Raw genomic sequence first — 18325 nt, 5'->3', positions numbered from 1 at the left:
TGTTCCAAGAAGTAGAACCTCACAAAATTCTAAAGTATTTAAAAAGAAACACATTTATTCAAACTCTTGTAAACTAAACAAAGTTTGTTCCGTCTGCCTGCTTCCTACCTGACTACAACTTGGATGTCTTCAAGTCCAACGTTAATAAATTCCTAATGAAAACTCTTAAGTAAACATTTCATCAAATCTCCACACTAACGTACTGTACTTGCAATAACCCTTATCCCTGACTGGCTTCCGGGCCTTGATGTGGTGACCACCGTGTAAAAAAAAAAATCTGAATACAAACTTTTCGAGAAAGTTAAAGCTCTTTCTAAAGATAAACATTTCAAGAAATTTAAAAACTCTTTCCAAGAAATTGAAAATTTTCTATATCAACAAACCTTTTCTTGGTATTAAAAGACCTATAGAGTTTGAAATGCCTTTAAGCAAGCACACCCACTCACTCACTCACTCACTCACTCACTCACTCACTCACTCCAGTCTTTAAATTAATTGATGGCTACCGCTAATTCTACTAAGACAAAGATCCTTCGTTAAATAATAAGAAAACTTGCTAACTACTGATTGTATTCTCTCTAACTACATAGAAAACTTTTAACACCGATTATGATTATATATTTCTACGATTTTTTTTTTGGGGGGGGCAGTGAAACAACCACTAATCCCTCCGTCTTAAGCAAAAATAATTTCTAATTTAATAGTTCCCACACGATTTACATCCAGCATTCACTTATCGTTGTAACATAGCATCGAGGTGCTTGTTTTACGAGCAATTTAACAGAGTGTGCTCCAACGACTTACTGAAATTATTCTCCTTAATTTAAACACCCCAACCAGTCTACCCAGCAACAAAACTATAACGTTTTTCTATATAGGTCCCAAGATTCCGAAATAATTTCACTCTTTTTTCATCGAATTGCTTTCATTGTAATATTGTGACACAACTGTGATCGCAGCGTAGCATCTGTGTTAACTGAGACAGAAGTCAAGACATTATTATTATTAAATGATTCGAGCGATGGTGGGTCGCAAGATCGATTATTATGATTAGAAAAATAAAAACAATTCGATTGGAAAAACGTTGAATGACAGCTGGAATAATAAAAGGCTACAAAGGAATATGAATTTAGAAAATAAAGATAAACAGAGTTTTGGAGGAATTTTCGGTTTGCGTAAACAAATAAGTAGATTTAGGTTTATGTTAACGTTGGGGTCTTTGACACGTGATGATACGTAGTTTTGAGTAGTTTTGAATTAGTCGTTAGCTGAATGCTGGGAGAACGGATGACATAAGGGGTAGTTAGTCTCTCCCCATGATAGCAAAGATGTGAAGATTTGGTTGGTTGGTTGTTTTTGTTTTACTGCATATCAACCCTTTTCGGGTTAATTAATGCCGAATCCAAAGATTTTGAAGAAAATTTTTTTAATTGAATATATTTGTTGTTTTGATGTCGGTTTCTATTTAACCCATAGTTGGGACCCTAACAGGTACTAACACTCCGGGTCAGAGTGGGCCTGGGAGCAATGGTAATTAAAGGGTGGCTCCACACTCAACAGCTGGGCCCTCACCACTGGATATAGGTTAAGGTCATATCCAGGACCCCCATTGAGGACTTTTACCCTCTGTAGGGGGACAGTCGGCGTATTCTAATGCCCTACCGATAGGGCCAAAGATGTGAAGACGTTGTAATCTCTGAAAATGCCGGACCGAACCGAGAGAATAAATGTTTTATATATAAACCAGGTATGGGTTGTGTTTATCTACAACTATTGGATAGAACTATTTTGTCTACAACTATTTCGTTTTATGTTAGACCTGTTGCATAAATGTAACATACACACTATAGGCGATCTACTAAATGATACAGATGATGATAAATGATACGCTATCCAACATGTTCGTCGTTTTTTGTAAGCCCACAACGTACTAACTTGCAGACATTTAAAAGCAATAGAGACAAATATCTAGCTGAAAACTCCACAATTAAGATGGGCCCATAAATATTGCCCTTTATTAAGACTATCCCCTTACCTGTCAGTGACAATATGTCTTCTTTAAAGTGAATCAAAGATAGATGTATATCGGCCATTCCAGGATGCTACGAATGTGTACTCGCTGAAATGCCAGAACTCTCTATAAAATCTTGAGGCTCATTTATCAACATTAAATGTTGTTAAGTTAAGATGTTAATAATATGCATTTTATCGATTGTCAACGTACAAGTTTGTTTGTGTAGGGCCGTTTCGTCGCCCTCCCTCATACAGCGCTTGGTTTTTAATAAATGGTCACCAAAATGAAATTAATCATGACACACATTGGTTTACTACTGTTATCTAGTGAGAACCAGCGTGTCGATCTGATTGTGCCCATTTTTTTAATCTACAGTAACTACTATCAAACAGTTGTGAACTATTCGTTTTATATTTCCGACGATTGTAACTAATCTGATCAAACAATTTTCTAATTATACATTAAGATTTTCTTTTGTAAAATGTGATTTTTCATTAACTCAGTTTTTGCCCATATTTTGTAAACATCATAATAATTCATCTTTGTGTAAAGGAATCACGTCAGACGCCATTTTCACAAGATTGTTTTTTTTGAATTTGATTATGCTTAGCAATGTAAAGTTGAGACCAATGCCTCGTTTCCTAGCAAGGTTGTGAAAACGTTATGATTGGAATTCCATAAATTTGCAAATCTAAAAGTTTGTTAATAATTTTATCATATGTTCACGCTTGGGAACGTTGCCGATTAAAAGTTGAATTCGTTTTCAGAATTGCAAGAAGTTATTTTCTCGCAAGGCATTTCGGGATTGTGTCAAGTGCTCTGATTATGGCCGCCATAATTAGCACCTTTGGAATTTCGCCGTATTTTTAGTTTTTTGCCAAGGTTCAGATATTCTTGCAGCGTTTCACTGTTTTTTCACTTTCATTTTCTGTTCTATTTTTTCCTCTTCGACACTGACTCGTGTTTCCTCGTATTTTTGTTGTTCTTATTAACGTTGTCGTTTAAAATAGATGCGTTCACTGTTGTCATTACTGTCGTTTCGAACTTACAAATTGGCATCTTTACGTTTAAAAAACAAGAGTTACTATTTACGAGATGCGTCTATTCAATGTAAACTTTTAAACATAAAAATGCTTCAAATTGAAATGTGACCGACCGACGGTCTGAAACGAAATATTAATCGGCAGATACTCCTCTGAATATATGTGGATTAAAAACTCTAAAGAGGCACATGCCCTCGACAGGTTGAAACGGCTTCTTACGAAATAGGAAGTTTCTAGGGAGTACTTAATTCACAAGCGGTCTCGAGTCACTTGTATAATCCGGTTGGGTTTTCCCAGCTCTTAAAGAAATATGTCGATGTTATCCTATATATAACGTCTAGTATTACCAAATGGTCACCTATATTATACTGATTAGGTAAAAAATTGCTTAACTTCGACAACATTGAATGGACAAATGTGTCAACGTGATTATGCTGCACATGATACGTATTTGATAAACACAGCAATATTTTTTTAATCATAATTAGTGATGAAAATTCTATTTCAAATTTAAACGTGACAGACTGACAGACAACTCATACAGTAAAAATACATAGTCGCATCTATAACAGAATGTTTTTTCTTTATTTGTTTGTTTACAGTAAAACTGCCTAGAGCTTTAACACTTCCTTCGTGTGTTAACCTGGTATTATCATCACGATTTTAACAATTTCGACGATTAACTATTTTATTTCTGTAATATCGTCTTCTACTTCTTGTGCTTCGACTACTTCGCCTCCATAATAGAAAATGCAAAATAAGATGAAGAGTGCTGGGAGGGCTTATATATAAAAAGGAGTATAGAGTGACGGTATCTTGTATATTCGACTCGGTTTAATTTTCCTGTATATATATATATATATATATATATATATATATATATATATATATATATGTGTATATATATATTTAAAGGGGGTTAGAGCAATTTTCTATAGAGCAGAGTGTATTTTAATGTTATAGTAAAAATACTAATTTAATTAAAATACAGGAAAAGAATAATGCTCGTTGTAAAGCCGATATATCAAAGCTAAATAGGCAAATATACTAGAGCTACTTTTATATATGGTAAGGTGATTGATAACTTATAATTCAAAATTAAAATTTAAAATTAAAAATTAAAACTCCGTTTCATAAGAAGGAGCACAACAAAGCCAATAAATTGTACGATCGTTTCGGAAACAATGTTTTTTTTATTGTGACAGACACTGAGTCAAGGACAATAATTTTAGCATATAGTTTTTTATGAAAACAATGTCTCCTCAGTCAAGGACAATAATTTTAGCATATAGTTTTTTTTATGAAAACAAAGTCTCCTCATCAGCAAAATATTTTGCTGATGAGGAGACTTTGTTTTCATAAAAACTATATGTCTATTTGTCCCTTATGGACTCCGAAACGGCTTTCACACAAATATACATTATTTTTTCTGGGAGTGTTTTAGATAGGTTTTGTAGCGAAATGCACTTATACATATCAAAATCCTAAATCGATAATAGAAAAAATCAGATTAAAGAAAAAAAACAGACCGATATATGTTTTTCCATGTGTGTTTTGAATTTATTTACTTTTACCAATGAGCACTTTATAATTTATGATTTTGCAGACTTTACATATACTTACTTACCTTTATCAGTTTTTCCTTTGCAAAATATTTTTTATTCCATATAAAACTGTCTAATAGATTTTAGGGACCATACATCTGTCTCTGAAAAGTTCTTAAGTGGGCTCTCACTATTCAAATAAACACGTGAATAAATCTTCTCAGTGCGCGTTAAATACATCTTCTGATTTTGGTATGATAACTAATGATATACATGCGCTGAGAGTAACAATTTACTGTTATTGAGCTTAGTATTTGTTCGATTCGAAATATTATTCATAGCATATACACCCCCACAGTATATATTTCCTTATAATCGTAAGAATAGACTGTGTGTGTTTACGCTGTTGTTGTATGCATGTGACAGGTGAACCACCTGTTGCAGTCATAGTCTACGTCATTTACATTACCTGTCGTTGTATTTCAGAAATTCTGAAACTCCCGTGTAATTGTAATTATGTATATAATGCAGATCTGCCCCGTCGAATTACCGCCTGCACCAGATTTTCTCTTTGATCATTTCGCAAATGTCTGGTTGCGTAGTTTGTTTTGGGAACGTTCGACTTATTCAGCAGATGCTCGATTTAGATAACTGGGAAACCGGGTTGGTTTGTTCAATTCATACTGAAACATAAGACACAGGGAATATTCAGTTGCGGGATAAATTGAAGAAACAAGTGGGAGGATCTCGTCGACTAAACGGTAAATATGTTTTCAATCAATAATGATTCATTTATATGATTATTTAACCTGATTTCATCCAGGATAAATGAGTGCACCTGCAAGACTAAGTACAACGTTTCAAATCTTAAATTATACCACTTTCAAGAAGAAGTGTCCGTTTATCCTTATACCTAAGCAAATAATAACCGGAAAACAATGTTAAAACCAATGCCATGGTCGGACATATGATGTTCCGGTGAGAACACCCACATATCTTTAATATAAAGCTGAATTTTTTTTTTGTGTGTGTGTGTGTGTGTGTGTGTGTGTGTGTGTGTGTGTGTGTGTGTGTGTGTGTGTGTGTGGTCATGAATAGGCTCCTATATGGTTGACTATTTTATAAAACTGATTACATATAATGATGGAAGATGTATCGAGACACAGGACTGGGTATGTTTGATCTGGTAGAACGGTGGTTCATTAAAATTGTGGGGTCTGCGTTCGCGTCTGGTCCACAAAGTATGGAAATAAAAAATTTAAAAATTGAATAAAACGTTTACTAGTGTTTTTGATATAGATGTACATAAGAATACTTTGATAAGTATGTTTTAACTTAAATAGGGATGGTATAATAAAATTGTGGGGTCTGCGTTCGCGCCTGGCCTACATAGAATGGAAATAGGCACAAACTTTAATAAAGACTTTTCATATCTATCTGCGTAAGTATACTTTGATATCTATGTTTCAGTTTGAAGAAATATGGTATAATAAAATTATGGGATGTTCGTTCGCACGTGACCTCCATAGAATGTAAATATGTCACAAAGTTTAACAAAGATTTTAATATAGTTTTTCAGTGTGAACAGTTATGGTATAATAAATTATGGGATTTATCCATTTTATTTTTACTTTCATCATATTTTGCTTTGGTTTTGATACCTCCAAATTCAACCCAAATTTACAACCCTTCCTTTTCATTACCTATCATACTTTCATAAATCAGAGTCAATTTTCTGTAGGCTGTTTTTGAACCCAGTCAACGACGGGTACTTTTGCTAGTGTATATATATATATATATATATATATATATATATATATATATATATATACATATATAACTACTTCATTTACTCACATGAAATTAATATACGAATGTATAGATTTATGCGTAAGCTTTAAGTATTTACTTCAAAAGTGCTCAGTACGTAGGTAGAGCTAGTTAATAATTTATAAATATATACATGGCGATTAAGCTACACTGAATATTCGGCGTTTCATCCACTCTAGGATTCGTCAGGCTTGACGAATCCTAGAGTGGATGAAACGCCGAATATTCAGTGTAGCTTAATCGCCATATATATTTTATAAATTACTATATATATATATATATATATATATATATATATATATATATGTGTGTGTGTGTGTGTGTGTGAGTGTGTGTGTTTCTTTGAATATATATATATATATATATATATATATATATATATATATATATATTATAAAGAAGTGAACCATCGCGTAAATTCAATCAACTAAAAAAATGGAAACCGGGGTGAGGAAAAGAAAAAAAATATATATATAATGGGGCAAGTTATATGTACAATTCAATAAAATAAATAGGTCGATTAAAAAACGATCGTTAAAATACACCCAAAGCGCTTTTCGTTCAGACTAACTAATTTTTACACCAGGTGATATATATATATATATATATATATATATATATATATATATATATATATATATATATCACCTGGTGTAAAAATATAGAAAACAAAAATAAATGTACGTTTATACAGTTCGACATCATAGACTTTTATCCCTCGATATCCGAAGAACTTTTTAACATTGCCCTAGAATTTGCCGAGGCATACACTGATATATCCTCGGAAGAAATCAACATCATTAAAAAATGTAGAAAATCAGTTCTAATAAATAACAATAACCAATAAATAAAAACTAAAAGGACAAATTCGTTTGATTTGGCGATGGGTACCAGGGATTTTGCAGAGGCATCAGATCTTGTGGAATTATTCATTCTATATACCCTCACAAGCATATTTGATACTACGGATATCGGTCTATATAGAGATGATGGATTAACTATAATAAAAGACTCTAACACAGTCAAGGAAGATAACTTTAAGAAAATCATACACACGGAAATGAAAAAATTAGGTCTAAAAGTAGACATATTAGCTAACATAAAAATAATAAACTTCCTGGAATTCACGGTAAATTTAGAAAAAAACACATATTAACCCTACTTAAAAGATAACGCTACTCCAATATACGTAAACCCTAAGTCCAATCACCCACAATCAATTATAAAACAGATTCCTAACTCGATCGTAAGTAGATTCAGCAACAACTCAAGCGATGAAAATGCATTTAACAGGTCAACCAATATCTATGAAACAGCCCTAAAAAGTAGTGGATACAAAAATATTGAGATCAAATATAAGCAAAAAAACACCAATAACTATAATAAAATTAAAAATAGAAGAAAAAGAAATATAATCTGGTATACGGCCCCATACAATCAAATGTTAAAAACAAGACTTGGCAAGAAATTTCAAGATCTTATCAAAAAGCACTTTCCCACAGACAACCCCTTACACAAAATATTCAATAAAAATGCACTAAAGTTATCTTACAGCTGCTGCGAAAATTTAGAGATGATAATTGAAGCACATATTAACAAAATATTAAATAAAAACAATGTAAACAACAAAATAAACAATAAAAAGCTAGGCACCATGACAAAAATAAAACTAACACAAAAGACACATATATAACTAGCAGAAATAATAATAATAATAATAATAATAATAATAATAATAATAATAATAATAATAATAATAATAATAATAATAATAATAATAATAATAAACCAACTCCGGACAACAGCAACCATACTAGAAATAAAAATAAAAATACTAATAGCGAACAAGATAAATGCAACTGTAGATACCGCACATTTAGCCCACTTCAAAATAAATGTCTAACTGAAAGCATAGTTTACCAGGCCACAATATTTGCGAAAGAAATCCCGAATAACAAGAAATATTATGTAGGTATGACTTCTTTAGATTTCAAAACTCGATATTATGACCACAAAAGTACACTCAACAATAAAAAAAGAAATCGTATGAAAACAACGCTAGCAAATAAATGCTGGGAACTCAAGGAAAGCGGACATTCGCCGGTAGACGAATGGAAAATAGTAAAAAAAGCAAACACGTGTAGGGACCTAGACGATCCATGTAGATTATGCCTTCATGAAAAATTTGCTATCCTATACTTTAAAGAAACCCAACATCTATTAAACTGTAGGATAGAAATAGCGAACAACTGTGTTCACAGGATAAAATTTACTCTAGGATAGAGATACAAAATAACTTTAAAACTAACAAAAACAATAGAAAATAGACAAATAAATAAATAAAATGAATAAATATGCATATATATAAACTAGCATAGATATATATGTATATATATATGTATGTATATATATATGTATATATAAACTAACATAAAAAACTAACCTAGATTTAAAACGGGTCAAGACACCAGATATCCAGGCTAAGTAGAACACGCAAAGAATCAGGTCAACCAGAGGTCAAATGGGCCTTTTTCCTGTAAGTGCATATTCATTGGCTGATAGGAAGGGCGCGGTGGATACTAGAAAGCTGATTAGCTAACTAAAATCTCAATAGAAGGTGCGTATATGAAAACGACAGACAACCACAAAATTCGAGCATACGCCTGAAGAATCCTAGAGTGGATGAAACGCGGAATATTCAGTGTAGCTTAATCGCCATATATATTTTATAAATTGCTATATATATATATACCATTACTACTCGTCTAAAAACGCATAAAATTTAGACCTAAAACAAAATTCTTTCGCCACTTTTATGGCCTCTTACGAACATCAAAATCCCGTTTATAAACCATATGTCTAAAATCGTTATTCCTATGTTGATCCAAATCAATGGTACGAATAAATGCCTAACATCTAAAACTAAAGCTTATGCAAACCAAGGTTTTACTTTAAATTCAAACAATATTGCTCTGTTTGTGTCTACTTTGATACAAAACTGAAGCATTTTAATTCAAACGGGAATTTTTGTCGACTCTCTTCTCTATAAAACCCTCCAAAAAAACTTAAATCTGGATTATATTTATTATTTTTTATATAATATCTATCTGAATTTCAGGTAGGGGTTAAACTATCCCTTTAATACATTTACATTTAAATTAAATTAAACTAAATGTGGACCACATGACGACTCATTACGCCGAAGGACCGTTTTATAAAATTTGTCATGATCGGCTAATTAGTTTGGTAAAGAATCGTATTCGTATAAACATATACAAATTCCCGATTTTATAATAGAAAATACCTATCTCAGGTCGAATAATATTAAATTCCCCAAACAAAAATGTTAGTCACATTTTTTCTGGTCACTAATAAACATTAAAATCAAGACATAATGGATCAAATCCAGTGCAAATTTCATTCAACCTAAAAATGCTAAACACAAAAAATAAAGTGAAATTTGAAGAATATTTATTACAGTTCCAAGAAATTGTATTTGGATTTTTACGAAAGTCACTGGCCTTATTTTACGTTTATTGCATGAAATTAAATTAAACTATTTAAAATATTTTCTTATAATCGTAAGAATATATATATGTGTGTGTGTGTGTTTATGTGTGTATTTGTAAAGATTTATGTGCTTACGATGTTGTTGTATGCATATGGTATGTTAATTGTCCTTATACCTAAGCAAATTATAGCCTATATTTAGACCTCTCTTGCTTAGTAATTGTGTTCCAAATTCTTAATAAATAATAGTGAATAACGTCATCATATATATATATATATATATATATATATATATATATATAATTATATATATATATATATATCACAGAAACCAGATATATCTGAAGTTCATGAAGTGATGCGACCATCTTTAAAACGCATTGCATAAAACTAAAGTAAAAATACGCAATATTTGATCAGATGTGTTCCAAAATTAATAATCGTTATTAAAGTTTATGGTAGAATTTCTGTACATACAATACATAAATATACGTAATTTGATCTAGATACTAGTTGATTACCTGTTTCACAGGGAGTCAGAATTAAATCCTCCAAAAAAAAAATTAAAATCAAGCTATAATGTCGAAAATATTTATTTCAATTCTGATTAAAATCTTTCGCCTGATTTTGATTCCAGAACATGTTAAAAAGTAAGCCTTAAACTTAAGGGATCTTGAAAACAAAGAGAAATTCAGTAATTTGTGTCTATGTCGAAAATTCAATCCAAACTCGAAAAATTTAATTTCTAGATGGAAGGTTGTGCTAATATTATCTTGCCTAAACTGAAATGTGGTGAATGTGTTAAAACTTTACACAAATTGATTTTCATGATTATGCTTCTTTGCATGGAATTAAATTAAACTAAATATAGTCTACATTCGTACTATTACGCTTTACGGCTGTGCTCTAAAAATCATAATAATCGTTTAATTAGTAGGAGTGAATCGTATACTTACAAGTGTATAAAAATATCTAACTTTATAAAGCAATGTGATAATGTATGATATGTGCTGATGAATTTGCTTAATATATATATATATATAATTATAGTAAATAATTATATATATATAATTATTTACTATAATTATATATATAATTATTCTAGTAGATAATTGTATATATATACATATATAATTATAGTAAATAATTATATTCATATACATATATATAATTATAGTTTGCCTAATACATATATATGTGTATATATATATATATAATTATAGTAAATAATTATATATATACATCTATAATATAAAGCTGAACGTCTGTGTGTGTGTGTGTGTGTGTGTGTGTGTGTGTGTGTGTGTGTGTGTGTGTGTGTGTGTGTGTGTGTGTGTGTGGTCACGAATAGGCTCCTATATGGTTAACAATTAAAAAAAAACTGATTACATATAATGATAGATGTATCGAGGATCAGGAATGGGTATGTTTGATTTGGTAGAACGGTGATTCATAAAAATTGTGTGGTCTGCGTTCGCGCCTGGCCCCCAAACTATGGAAACAAAAAATGAAAAAAAACGCTTACAAGGGTTTTTGATATAGATTTACATAAAAATACTTTGATAAGTATATTTCAACTTAAATAGTGATGGTATAATAAAATTGTGGGGTCTGCATTCGCGCCTGTACTCCATGGAAATATGGCACAAACTTTAACAAAGACATTTTATATCTATTTGCGTAAGTATACTTTGATAATTATGTTTCAGTTTGAAGACATATGGTATAATAAAATTATTGGGTGTTCGTTCGCGCCTGACCTCCATAAAATGTAAATATGTCACAAAGTTTAACAAGGATTTTTAAAAGGGGTGAGGGGCCACAATAACACCTTAATTTTAATCTTAATTCACGTTAGCTTTTTTAATTTTTTTTTTAGGTGAATCATATTGTGTCGAATAAATTCACCTCATAAATTACCGTTCTTATTAAAGTGAAAGCCAGAAAAGGTCGGAACTTTAGACAATTTTCGACACAAATTTTGCATAACTCTATTTTTTTCCTTCTCCACTTGCACGTGGCACTCTTTCTAAAGTAGATAAATAGATAAATAATAAAAAATAAAAACGTTACTTGTCATCGAATCAAAAGCAGGAAAAATCCTGCTCAGGTGATTACGTGTCTTTTTTAAAAACATTTACATCACCTTTTATTTATTTATTTATTTATTTATATATCTGTTTAAGCTTTTTTGTCAGTGTACTAGAAGGAATTCAGTTGATTACAACCCTTTCTGCGTGTTCTTTACATTACAATAGCACAATCCTGAATCCGACGGCGCAATACTACACCGTTCAATACTCTAAAACTGAAACGAAGCTGTTCTGCTTGAAAAGGGTGTCATTTTCTTCTTATTCATATTCATATCGATTATTTGCTTTAAAAAACTAAAGTGATTGCGTGTTTACTTTTTTAATATCCAATTTTTCTGTTTCGTATTATTTTACTAAAGTAAGTAAAGCTTCAATATTTTTCAAAACTGTTTTTTTTTTCTTTGTTTTTCAATATTTCGTCGATATTATTTAGTAAGAGTGTTTAGCAGCAAAGCCAATAAACAACTACCCGAAAAAATAAATATACAAGAAATAAATGTTACCATAGTCAATAAAAGTTCAGTTCACGTTTTTTTTTGTTTTGAAATAGTTTTTAATGTTCTTTACTTGAAATAATTTCAGCGAACCGAAATTAAAATGAAATTTTGAGGCGATAACGACTTAAATGAATTTTTATATAAACTACACATACTGTAATCGAATATTTCTCAAGCACAAAATAACGGAAAACATTAAAATATGTTTATAAATATTCCTTACGTTGACGGAACTCTCTTAAATTGTTAACACAGAAAGCTCACGTGTCCCTCCTTCAAATTGAAAACGGGGCTCTCCATTTCAAACTCGCTGCCATTTGGATTTTTTAAAACCGGTTCGTGAATTAAAAAAAACAACATTTTATTTTACAAACTACTTAAAAATACAAACCAATTAACTTTTCTACCTCAAAAATAACGTTTATTGTCTATGGTAACATTTATTTCTTGTATATTTATATTATTATATATATAACATTTTCTCTTTGTAAAGAAACACTATTTTGTTGGTCACTCTTGGCTACGAATGGAAACAAAGTTGATATAAAAAAATATATTTTCGCGAAAATATCTTTACTTTCATCATATTTTGTTTAGGGTAAAATTTTTGAGTATCAAAACCTATCTCTTTACAACCCCTCCTTTTCATAACCTAGCATACTTTCATCAATCACAGTCTATTTTTTGTTGGCTGTTTTTGAACCCAGTTAACGACGGGTATTTCTGCTAGTATATATATAATTATAACTTGCGTAATGCATATATATATATGTATGTATATAATTATAGTAAATAATTATACATATATATGTAATTATTATAGTAAATAATTACACACACACACACACACACATATATATATAATGTAAATTAGAGCAGAAGTTTAAATAAGCGTTTACTGTTAAAACGAAGAGTACTTTCCGTTAAAGATTCTAGCTTATATGATAATCTACCAAAGGTTGAATATCATATTTCGACTGTAAAGTAAGTATAAAGAATTATTCAAACTTGATATTCAAAAAAAAATCATATCTTCTGTTTGCGTCTTGAAATTCGATGTTCGTCTGTGTCTGTGCTTGAAGTAAAACGAATTGGTCGAACGAAAATGTCGACGAAACATGGTCTGATCTGTCCGAGGTATAATTCAGAAGTGTCTCTTTCTAATAGCACTCTCTCTTATTAACGCAGCTGCTGGTCTGGTTTTTCCCCCTTCTCTTATACGACATATATCACCGCATCCTGCGTTTAATATCACTTTCATAGAAGTTTTTGATTCACACATGTACTAGTCTGGCACATAAACTTTAGCTTTTGGAATTCTCTCCGGTGGAAGAATCTGGTTCGTGCATCACATTTCCATTGTTTCCCATCCAATCACAAATATTCGTCATACAACGCTTCATCTTGCTGATTTTTATGAAGTCTTCATTTCTGCCTTCGTTTTATAAGTTGTTTCTTCTTTCATTTTTATATATATTCATCTTTTGCTTATTGCTTTTTTCCTAACTCCTTTTGTCTTTCGTCCTATTCCTGTTTTTATATTTCATCCATTCTAAAGAATATCGATGGGTAAAAGAAGGTAATTAAAAGAGAGAGGTAGAAAATAAAAATAAATTTCGATAGATAGAAAATAAAAATAAATTTCGATCTTCCTTCCTTTTTATTGCCTCCTTTCAACCATCGACTTTCTTTGTTTTCTTTTCTTTTGTCCTTCATATCTTCCATTCTTATTTTCTTCCGTTTTTTCTTCATTGAATCCTTTACTTATTTATTTGTTATTTGTATTATTTTCCTCGTCATCCTTGTCTTTGTTTATTCTTTATTTTATCTTTGTATTCATCGTGTCTTTATTTCCATCTTTCTTTGTTTTTTCTATTGTCCTTACTTATTGAGACTTCTTACAATATCAGCGCTACATATTCTTTTAAACTCTCTCTCTCTCTCTCTCTCTCTCTCTCTCTCTCTCTCTCTGTATAGATATATATATATATATATATATATATATATATATATATATATTCCCTGTTAATTCGTAACCTTTTTTTACTCAGCCTCTATATATGTGTTGTCATTCTTTGCCGAGAAGTACAAACGGCTAGTCCAGTGAGCAAATCAATCAAAACAGCAGATGGTTCTGACCGACTATGACGAATCAGTTTGATATCAAACATGATGACAAAAAATAGAAATTTGTATATTTTCGGAAGGAGGCATATTGGTTCTTTTATCTACCTTATTAAGCAAGCTACGTCACTAGAAGTGCAGCTAATGACTGTCGTCGTCGTCATCGAAGATTGGGTTTAAGGACTGTTTGGTGTGCATGATTCTCTTCTCATTGGACACAGCTATGAAAAATTGTAAGTTTCACCTATACGCCAACAGCAGTAAAGCTGTGCAGAAGCAGTCAAATTAGCTCAAAACTCAATACACTAATTGTTTTTCATAGAGACCATTCACCTGTTTATACTTCTTTGCATGAAATTAAATTAAACTAAATATAATCTACGTTCGTACTATTATGCTATAATAATAGTTATTGATTTATAAACTATAAATTTTAAGATAGATTAGTATAAAGAAAATTTTATGATTTATGGTGGCTTAAATTTGTCGAACCTAAACCAACGTTTATGAATGCATCCCGAAAGAATTTCGTCTTTTAAGTTTAAGAGAATTGTTTTGTTGCTATTATATTTTAAAATCGTAAGGGTTTCATATCTACAAAGTGAACAGAATCTGTCCCCCGGCATATATGCTCTATAATTTAAAATGGGAAATAGTAGGATCTTATAAAGATCGTTTCCGAAACGATCGTACAAATTATTGATTTTGTTTTTTCTTCCTTGTGAAACAGATTTTTAATTTTTAATGTTAATTATAAATTATCAACTACCTTACTCAATATTAAAATAGCTCTAGAATATATATGCCGATCGAGCTTATTATATATCTACATTACAACGAGCACTGTTTTCTTTTATTTTAATTGCATTAATGAATTTACTAATACTCTGCTCTTTAGACTGTTGTTCTAGTCCCCTTAATGCATATATATATATATATATATATATATATATATATATATATATATATATAAGAAAAAATAGTTAAGAAAGCATGTTAAAAAACATTTTGAAAAAGAGTTAGAAACATATTTAATCTGAAAAGGAAGCACCTAATAAGTGGATATTCCTTAATCCGCGGAGTTTCGAAAATACTTTCCTTCTCATCAGAAGGAATTAGAAAAATGCGGAATCGGATTTTGCATACAAAAGTATTTGATGAAACTGCAAGTAAGTAAAAGATCTTACTTGATAACAAAAAGTGAAGTAGAAGGAATATGGTGAAGAAAAAGGTAATTTCACGTGAATGGATAGTCTGGTGAAAGGTAAAGTATCCGATGACGGTAAAATCCAAAAATGTAAATCCAAGAAAGTTAATTAAATTTCGATTCATACAAGTAAAATCCAATTGAATATAAGGCAAAAAAAAAAGAAAACAATATACTTTAGTTTTACCATCTCGGATCAGTTTGGTAAATTTAATTGTAATTTTAATTTTATATATATATATATATATATATATATATATATATATATATGCATGTATATATATACATATATATACATGCATATATATATACATGTATATATATATATATATATTAATAACAAAATAACAGGGAGCATTTGTTTAATTATACCTTTATTTATTTTTTCGATTTTTCTCATCATTTTTGTGTGAAAGCCAAAAAGGTTTATATATGATCCATATATTCCGACCGCTTCCATCTCTGAGTACCTTTGATAGGAAAATGAACGATAGAGTAATAAATATATATATATATATATATATATATATATATATATATACTGTGTCAATTGCTTTATTCGTAAACGTGCAATAATCTCTCTCGCTCTCTTTCTCTCTCCTCACCCTTATATATATATATATATATATATATATATATATATATATACATATATATACATATATATATATATATATATATATGTCAATCGCTTTATTGCAGATTAGTAAAATATCAATATTTCACTAAATATACGTCACAACAAAATGAAAATTATATCATCAAACGACTTTTTTAAGGTTAGTTATTTCCAAAGATTTTATTTAAATTCATGTGATATTCACGAAGTTATGACATTTTATTTTTTATCCAAGAATTTCCACTGTCCATCGCTTTATTGCAGATCCCTTAAATATTGTCTTAGGGTAAAAATACAAAGTCTGCGAACTTTACTTTTTATTATATTTTTCTGTCAAAGAACAATAAACAAAAACATATCCCAGGTATATATATATATATATATATATATATATATATATATATATATATATATATATATATATATATATAAAAGGGAGAGGGGGAGAGAAAAAGAGCGAGAGAAATGATTGTACGTTTACGAAGTAAAAGTCATCCGGATATCTTTGACGAGTTGGTAGTAGGTAGCTTTAGTTGAAGACCGACAAAACAAAACCAAAAGGTAGATAATGTCCAAGACCACGCAACCTGGATTAATCGTTTCACTTTTCACCTCATAGTATTGCATGCTTTTGGGCTTTCGATCCTAGGTTGTGGATGTCTTTTGACGTGTTACTAATCCGTATTAAATTTGTAAATAATATTCACATATGTCCTTATAGGTTTATTTTAGTTTACATTTGGGGGTTGAGAATAGCGTGTTTTTAATAGTTTTAACACAACAAAAAATATATGATCTGCATAAATCTGATTAAAATATAAACACCGGAAGTTCTTAAAATACCCATTGCAAGCATTCAAATAATTCCTTCTTAACAATGTCAAGATGGCAGATTAACGTGTATATACAATAACCTACACACGTAGATAACCTTGTATTTCTTCCTATAGAGCAGGCAAGTATTGAAACGTAGGTACCTGTAAATAATAATAGAGTTTGGTATAAATATTCAAACTTTGGAAGTAGCCCTCATCGATGACAAGTACCTTTCGATTTATCTACGATTTAATATTTTGTGCCCTGCGAAATATTTTATCATACGTACATTTAAGTAATGAACATATAATTTAAATATTGCATTAGTATTATCCATATATATGTCATTTGAAAATATAACAGCTAAAGCCAATTAATATAATATAGTGATATCGAACAAACGCCAGAATACGATTGGCCTGAATAACCACCCGCTGTCTTTCTCTACCTACTTGAAATACATTCCCCTCTTCATTTCCAAAAGCAAGTTAGATATTTCACAGGAAAGTGTTATCCGAATATTTTTCAGTCAATCAAAAACATTTTTAACCCAAAATCTAACAAGCCGCTCCGACCTGGAAACAAGGAAATGCACACCAAAAAACAGATGTTACCATCCGAAGCACCCGAAGGACCGAACAACGGTGGGGGGGGGGGCTCCCGGCTTTGTCCGGTCGTAAAATACGCTTAAATATGATATTTTAATTTTTCCAGATTTCGTATATATTATTATTGCGTCGTGATTTCAAAAATAAAAACAGCATGTGGATTCCATCAGCTAGAATCCAAACCGAAAGCTAAATTGTAGCATTCAAAGCTAAATTGTAGCATTCAAAGCTGAACATGACAGGACGAGTTGCTTTGCTGGCATCAATGTTCTTGACCAGTGTAGCAACATCACGTACATATATATGATGTGGATGTCACTCAGGTTACCACTTAACCAACGTGACACTCACATGAACCGATTAATATCTTTAAAATTAAAAATATCTAAGATGAATGTACAAAATACATAACGATTTTTT

At 30.6% G+C, this 18325-nt stretch overlaps 1 protein-coding gene across 3 annotated transcripts in view; it reads left to right on the top strand.

Annotated features, from left to right (window-relative positions):
• LOC145247910 (innexin unc-9-like) overlaps positions 1-18325 on the top strand; it is a 457239-nt gene that overhangs the window by 176774 nt on the left and 262140 nt on the right. The window contains exon 1 of one of the 3 annotated variants that reach the window (XM_080109546.1): positions 14708-14888. The exons of the other annotated variants lie outside the window; for them this stretch is intronic. The gene's annotated coding sequence lies outside the window, so the exon portion shown is untranslated. Of the gene's footprint in view, positions 1-14707; positions 14889-18325 lie in introns of those variants that run through there. 3 annotated transcript variants of the gene reach the window in all.

Source organism: Euprymna scolopes, chromosome 26 (genome assembly GCF_053919585.1).
Source record: "Euprymna scolopes isolate OS-2025 chromosome 26, ASM5391958v1, whole genome shotgun sequence".
Lineage (NCBI taxonomy): Eukaryota > Metazoa > Mollusca > Cephalopoda > Sepiida > Sepiolidae > Euprymna > Euprymna scolopes.
The sequence above is the reverse complement of the archived record's forward strand: the minus strand, read 5'-3'. Positions and strand labels throughout refer to the sequence as shown.